We start from the raw sequence: 8,052 nt of genomic DNA, 5'->3' as shown, positions 1-8,052 counted from the left end.
AAGAGGGTCGGACAACCCATAATGGGGAAGGAAGAAAGAGAAAATTCATCCCAAGCAAAATAATCCCCAGCAAGTATTCAAGGTAAGACATTTTCAAGTCTTAAGGATATTTTGGGTTCATCCGCCCTCGAATAGGATACTTTGGGTTCATCCGCCCTCGAATAGGATATTTTGGGTTCATCCGCCCTCGAATAGGATATTTTGGGTTCATCCGCCCTCGAATAGGATATTTTGGGTTCATCCGCCCTCGAATAGGATATTTTTGGGTTCATCCGCCCTCGAATAGGATATTTTTGGGTTCATCCGCCCTCGAATAGGATATTTTGGGTTCATCCGCCCTCGAATAGGATATTTTGGGTTCATCCGCCCTCGAATAGGATATTTTTGGGTTCATCCGCCCTCGAATAGGATATTTTGGGTTCATCCGCCCTCGAATAGGATATTTTGGGTTCATCCGCCCTCGAATAGGATATTTTGGGTTCATCCGCCCTCGAATAGGATATTTAGGGTTCATCCGCCCTCGAATAGGATATTTTGGGTTCATCCGCCCTCGAATAGGATATTTTGGGTTCATCCGCCCTCGAATAGGATATTTTGGGTTCATCCGCCCTCGAATAGGATCTTTTGGGTTCATCCGCCCTCGAATAGGATCTTTTGGGTTCATCCGCCCTCGAATAGGATATTTTGGGTTCATCCGCCATCGAATAGGATATTTTGGGTTCATCCGCCCTCGAATAGGATTTTATTTTCTAAGTTGTTTGTTTGAAGACAGGCGCCCACCTGAATAACGAGAGGAATACTTTTTGTCTGTTCATTTCATATTTTCAGGCACCCACCTGTATAATAAGGGAATACATTTCATGTCTTTACCATTAGGCGCCCACCTGTATAACAAGGGAATACATTCCACGTCTTTACCAATAGGAGACGCACTTCCTAAGTTTAGTTTTACTAAAAGGAGACGCAGTTCCTAAGTTTACTTTTACTCATAGGAGACGCATTTCCTCCTAAGTTTACTTTTACCCATAGGAGACGCATTTCCTCCTAAGTTTAGTTTTACTCATAGGAGATGCATTTCCTCCTAAGTTAGTATTGAAGTTGGGAGCCCGCCCATATAACAGAGGCATACATTTCTGTCTTTTCATTTCATGGTTCTAGGTCGCCCACCTGTATAACGAGAGGAATACATTTCAGTTTTTACTTTTCAAGCGTTGAAGTTGGGAGCCCGCCCAGATAACAGAGGCATACATTCAGTCTTTACTTTTCAAGTGTTGAAGTTGGGAGCCCGCCCAGATAACAGAGGAATGCATTCAGTCTTTACATTTCAAGTGTTGAAGTTGGGAGCCCGCCCATAATAACAGAGGAATACATTTCAGTCTTTTCATTTCAAGAGTTGAAGTTGGGAGCCCGCCCATAATAATAGAGGAATATATTTCAGTATTTACTTTCAGAGTTGAAGTTGGGAGCCCGCCCAGATAACAGAGGCATACATTCAGTCTTTTCATTTCAAGTGTTGAAATTGGAAGCCCGCCCATAATAACAGAGGAATACATTCCAGTCTTTACTTTTCAAGTGTTGAAGTTGGGAGCCCGCCCATAATAACAGAGGAATACATTCAGTCTTTACTTTCAAGTGTTGAAGTTGGGAGCCCGCCCATAATAACAGAGGAATACATTCAGTCTTTACTTTCAAGCGTTGAAGTTGGGAGCCCGCCCAGATAACAGAGGCATACATCTTAGTCTTTATATTTCCAGAGTTGAAGTTGGGAGCCCGCCCAGATAACAGAGGCATACATTCAGTCTTTTCATTTCAAGTATTTAAATTGGGAGCCCGCCCATAATAACAGAGGAATACATTTCAGTCTTTTCATTACAAGTGTTGAAGTTAAGAGCCCGCCCATATAACAGAGGCATACATTCAGTCTTTTCATTTCAAGTGTTGAAGTTGGGAGTCCGCCCATAGAACAGAGGCATACATTTCGAGATCAAGTCAGAAGACAATAAAACAGAGGGTTACAGCAGGAATCCCAACAGGAAACAATAAAAATCCCCAGCACCGGGAAGCAAAAGGTTGCAACAAGAAGTCCCAGCACAAACTCAAGTGCATGGGTTAAAAGGAAGAAAAGCATCGGAAGAAAAGCACCGGAGGAAACGCAAGCAGACAAGAAAGCAAGGCAACAAGAATAAGTTACAGTCTAGCCTAGCTTCTTGTTTTCTTTTAAACATGGTGTAACAAGGAGATCGGTAAGCAGTGATAACAGCATGCAACAGCAGTAACATTGCAGTCCCACGGTAGTCCCAGCTACCAAAGCTTCCCGAACTACATTAACCTGATTCCCCTTTAGTCAGGGATATGTAGGAAACCTTTGAATCAAAGGTTCGGTTAAATCTTTCAAAAAATGCTTCACACGGAGTACTCAAATAGACAAAAATCGCTCGCTTTATCTTTGCGCGAAAACCCTTCGTGTCTTCGGGCAAAGAGGGGCAGCTGTAAGCACGTGATTTTTGCCCTATACGAGATACTCCCAAAAAATTCAAAATCAAATGATTTTCCTTGGTGTGCAATTTTGTGAGATTTTGTGATATTTTTGAATAATTATTTGTATTTGTCTATGTTTGCTTATTTGTTAAATTAATAAAAAATACAAAAATATGTCGCATTTTGCATGTAGGATTTAATTCTACAATTGTTAGTAATTAAATTTGTTTTACAAAAATTAAAAATTACAAAAATAGGCATCTTTTTGCATTTTTAGCATTTAATGTCCAAATATACAATTTTATGCTTAATTATTACTTAATTGTGCGTTAATTGTTATGGGGAGTTAATTTGCGCTTTTATAACTTAATTTAGTTCTTAATAATAATTTAAGTATTTTTAGAATTTAGTTTTAAAAAATAAAAGAAGAAAAGAGAACAAAAATACAAAGAAAAATCGGATTGGGCCACTTCTTCAAGTTTCAACCCCAGGCCCAAATAATTGCCCAATCTTCCTCATGACACAATATACTTCAGAACGAGTCGACCCGGTCCGCCCCATTAACCCAAATGCCCAACACCCATTCTTCATTTGTCAAAAAAACACAAAACAAAACAAAAAGAAAAAAGGAACAAAAAACCCTAAAAACGAAAGAAGACATCCGCCTCCCCCCTCCATCTTCTTCTTCTCCAAAACTAAACCACCCCAAGCATCCATGGCTACACTTTACCTTCTTCTTCGACACACCCTCGTCGTCCAAACAACCCACTGCTTCTGCTCTTTCACGTCCAAACAGCTGCTGCCCAAGCACTTCATCTTCTTCGTCCTCCGTCAAGCTCGAGCTTGAGCTCGACATCCATGGTTGCCCAGCTCCACCAAGCAGTCCGCCATTGCCCTCGTCGACCAGCTGCTCCTGTTCTGCCGCATCAACTGCTGTTAGGCTTTGGCATGGCTTCAGTTGCTAATTAGGTTCGAGTTCGTCGTCGTTTGGTCGAGCTTCATCTTCTCCATCAAAACAGTCTGTCGTCACCACCAGTTTCTATTGTGTCGTCTGCTCCGAGCTGCTGCTGGTGCGTTGAACAACCCCATCACCATAGCCGTTGCTTCACCGTCCAAACCACACCGTCGCCGCTGCTCCATCTCCTCCTCGCGTCCGAGCTGCTGCTGCGTCCATTTCTTTCCCGATGTCTAGCAGTAGCAGATGCCACTGCTTTCCTCTTTGCAGCATCCCAAACAAACCTACTACAGGCGTGAGGTCCATAGTAGTCCGAAAACCCACATAGCAGTCCAGTCGAGTTCGCGTACATGGATGAGCTTTGGTCGATGTCGTCGATCCCTGTTCGAGTTCGTCGTTGATTCGTCGTTGTTCGTTGTTGAGTCCGGACAGATTTATTCCCATTCGAGGTTTGTCAAAACAGTCCATACAATCGAATTCGTCGTTGTTCATCTTCGGTTAGTAGTTTTTGAGTTTTATTTTGTCCGTATTTCGTTTGGATATTTTTCGAATCTAAAATCGGCGAATGTTTGTTTTGTTCATGTCTATGGTTAGATATTTGTTTTTTTTTTGTTCATGTTCATGTGTTTTTGTTGAATTAATTTTCAGATCTCAAATGGAAGTTAATTAGTTGTTTTTCATGTTTACTTCATGTTTGTATTGTTGTTTAAGTGAATATTTGTTAGTTTAATGTTTGTTAGATTCAAATTGAAATTTAATTAATTATTTCTTCAATTTGTTTCATGTGCTATGTATTTTCCAGAAAATATTAATGTTGTTTGAATCGTTTGAATCCGTCATGTTTGTTGTTTAAAAGTATATTTAGTTCATGTTCATCTTGGTTTGAAGTTCATGTTAAATCTAGTGATTTAATGTGAGTTTATATTTGTTTTTTATTTGTTGATTTAATTTGAATCATATATTTTTGTTGTTTGTATTGTTGTATCCTTGCCCATACATTCATGGTCTAAATTAACCAGGATTGGTTCCCGATATGGTTGATTCGTTCCATTAATTTTGAGTTGTGTTGTTCATCGTGTTCATGTGATTTGTTGTTGAAGATTGTTGAGAAATTGGTCATCTTGACTATATTTTGGTCAAGTTATGATTAATTGAGTGTTTAGAGCTGATGGGGGTAATTTAGTAAATTGCATTGCATTCGGGGGTAGAATGGTAAATGCAATAAGGTCGGAGGGGTATTTTGGTAATTGAACATTATTTTGATTCTTTATGTTAAGCATGGGGGACAAAATATTATGGGTTGGAGTTTTGATGTACTTGTTTAACATAATGGGGGACAAGACAAAACATAATGGGAAGGAATCTTGTACTTGTTTAATGTGGGCATGGGGGACATATTGTAATGGGTTGGGAATGTGGTATTTATTTAATGTAGGCATGGGGGACAAAGTTTAAAATAAAGAAGACATTTAATAGTGGGACAAAGCATGTCATTGGGGGAATAATTTGGTGTTGGGAATTGAAGACTTGTCTTGCTATATATATAGGGTCATTTGACACATTTTGGAGAGAATTTTTTTGGGGAGAGAGTTTTTAGGACTTGAACATTAAGGAAGACTTAGAGATTATTGGGAGAATATTTTTGAGAGTAATACATTCTGGAAAATTTCAAGAGTGTTAGAGAGTAAAAGAGAAAGACAACTTGAACTTCTACTTGAATAAATTCCGTTTGTCTTTTCTCGAGTGTTATTGAAAATCAGTAAACTACTGCATCTTGTATCCGTCTCTCTTCTGCTTTGACTACAATTGCACTTTGGTATTGCTGAGTTTTCAATCTGTTACTGGGTTATTCTACTGGTTGTTACTGGTTTGCGGTGTTGCTGAATCTGTTGTTGATGTGATATTATTGTTGCTGACTCCTACTTCGTTTCTTCTTGTATTGCCATTTCCAGGTACACAATTGTACACTCTCGGTTTGAAGCAAAAATGAAATATTAATCAGGCTTTGTTCCTGTTGAATTCCTCCTGTTTAGATTTGTGGTTGAATATAATTTTTCTTTCTTCGTATAAAGATGTAGTTGAATGATTAATGAATAATGAGGTTGCATATGTATACTTTCTTCATCTAATAATGTTAGTTTAAATTAATCGGAGAATAATTAATCTGTTTTGATATTATGGTCAATCTCATGTTCTAGTATTATTGAATAACAGAATATAAAATGAAAGCAGTTTTTCTTTGTACAAACTCGATCGCAATTTTCCATTCGCATTAGCCGTAAACTAATAACTAATAAGTTACGTTTTTCAGCATGTAAATAATTAAGAGATTTTCTTTTATTTTAGAGACGAACTTAATAGAAAATATAGTCATTGTAGGTTTATCCTTTAAAATAAAAATGAGACGAGCCTCGCCAAATAAAACGTATAGATTGCGGGGCCCTCACAAAATGTATGGTTTAATTAGAATTCGGAAGGACCGTTTAGCGAATTTCACGGTCTTCCCAAAATAATAACGCGATAGTCTCTTTAGGCGCGTGTTTAATATTTTACTTTCTTAAGCCTGGGTGTGCATTTCATGCGACCCGTATCCAAATCCCAAAACATCAAATAAAACGTGTTCCGGATTGTGGGTGCATTTCATGTGACGCAGTCCAAAGACGTGTTTTAAGCGATGTTCACATTTCTTTTAAAAACAATAATAATAAAGCGGTTAAAAGATAAAATTTGCACATAAGTTCATATTTGTATAAAATCAGATAATCAAGCCGAATATAACAGTTGAGCGACCGTGCTAGAACCACGGAACTCGGGAATGCCTAACACCTTCTCCCGGGTTAACAGAATTCCTTATCCGGATTTCTGGTACGCAGACTGTAATATAGAGTCATTATTTTCCTCGATTCGGGATTAAAATTGGTGACTTGGGACACCCTAAATCTCCCAAGTGGCGACTCTGAAATAAACAAATAAATCCCCTTTCGATTGTCCTTTAATTGGAAAAAACTCCCTTGTACCCTCTCGGGTGCGGAAAAAGGAGGTGTGACAGCTAACATGCCAATTTTGATAAAATGGGAGGACGCTCCGTTCCTTGGTTAGCAAGATTGAAGCTGTTGGTGGTTTATTTTGTTGTCATTTCTATTGTCCGTATTATTCTTAGGGTTGTAATCCGAATATTGTCTTGTGTCAAACCTTTTTATCTTTCCGATTTGTCATATCAGTTTGTTTAAGTTTTGTCAAGGCTGTGTTAGGATTTTATTCTGGTTGTTTTGTTTGTTTTATTATTCAAACCATCTCGCCGGTAGTCTAAAGCAAATTCGGTCCTTTATTGTTTCCAGTCATCTTTTTTGTTTAGTCCTTTTATCATTTTGTTCAGCGCCGATTCTCGTGACATGACTTGCGCACATATTGGGCCTAATCTTAAAAGTTAATCATAAAACCCTGGGAAGGTGATCAAAGCATTTAAGGGAAATAAGAACAGTTTGAGATTATTTGAAGCCCGAGTCATGTGGAACTGGGGCAAGTAAAACTTAAAGAAAACCGTTAAATGCAAGATTCGCCAAATTGGCATGAGGGTCGTTCATGAGAATGAGAGTGTCGCCCAGCAGTGCTTTAGAAATGACAATTGAAAAAGCAAGTGTTTAACATAATTGTCAAGTCCAACACCATCGGAAGAGACTATAAATCTATGTTCAATTGTGTTGTTTGCACTTGGCATGTTTTAAAGACTGGAATGACGAAGGCATTTTGTTCTGCTACCTAAACACTTTATCCTTCGTTACCCCTTTTGAGCCTTATTTATTTTCTTTCATACCCCTCGTTCGGAATCAATAGCAACGACTAGGAAATACGAACCTGGAAGGTAAAGAAAAAGAAATCAAAAAAAAATAACGAAAAAAGGAAAAGAAAAGAAAGATGATAAAAAAAACAAAAGAAATTCAAATGACAAAGAGGAGTTGGGAACTACGTTTGACCTGATTCCTCAAAGAGGATACGTAGGCGCTTCACGGCTCGGTCATAGGGTGTATAATGACCACAATGGTTACAGTGTGCATGGTGTAATAAAAATTAAAAAAAAATTATAAATAAATAATCCCCAAGCAAGAAACTGGGGCAAGGGTTGCGTTTGTGATAAGCAAAATTGGTTCCGAAGGTTGTAATTTTAAACCTCCAATTTATTTTGTTTTGAGCCTTTAATACCCCTTCTTTCTAGCCTGTCCAAAAACCCACATTAAGATCCAAAGAAAGACCTTCTGACCAGTCTGCAAAAGATGCTAAGTCAGACAAATGAGAGTCTTACCGGTGAACATAACATTATGTTCCACAGTAGAAAGGACTCTAATCTCCAGCAGAGAAAGTCATACCGGCAACACTCCAAATCCCAAGCTGGAAAGTGATACAAATGAGAGAGTCTTATCGGTGAAAATCTTCACGGACACCATAAGGCGATGAAAGCTGAGAGAAAAATCAAAATGAGAGAGGCTTGATAGTGAAAACCCTTCGGGCACTACAAGTCGAATAAGATTGGGAATCAGATGGGGAATTGCCAATTGAAAGTCTTAAAAGACGATTGACGGCGGAGGATAGGCCACATGTGCATGTCATGACCATTAGAGTCG

This window comes from Nicotiana sylvestris, chromosome 3 (assembly GCF_000393655.2).
Source record: "Nicotiana sylvestris chromosome 3, ASM39365v2, whole genome shotgun sequence".
Taxonomy (NCBI): Eukaryota; Viridiplantae; Streptophyta; class Magnoliopsida; order Solanales; family Solanaceae; genus Nicotiana; species Nicotiana sylvestris.
Note: the sequence above shows the minus strand (reverse complement) of the source record.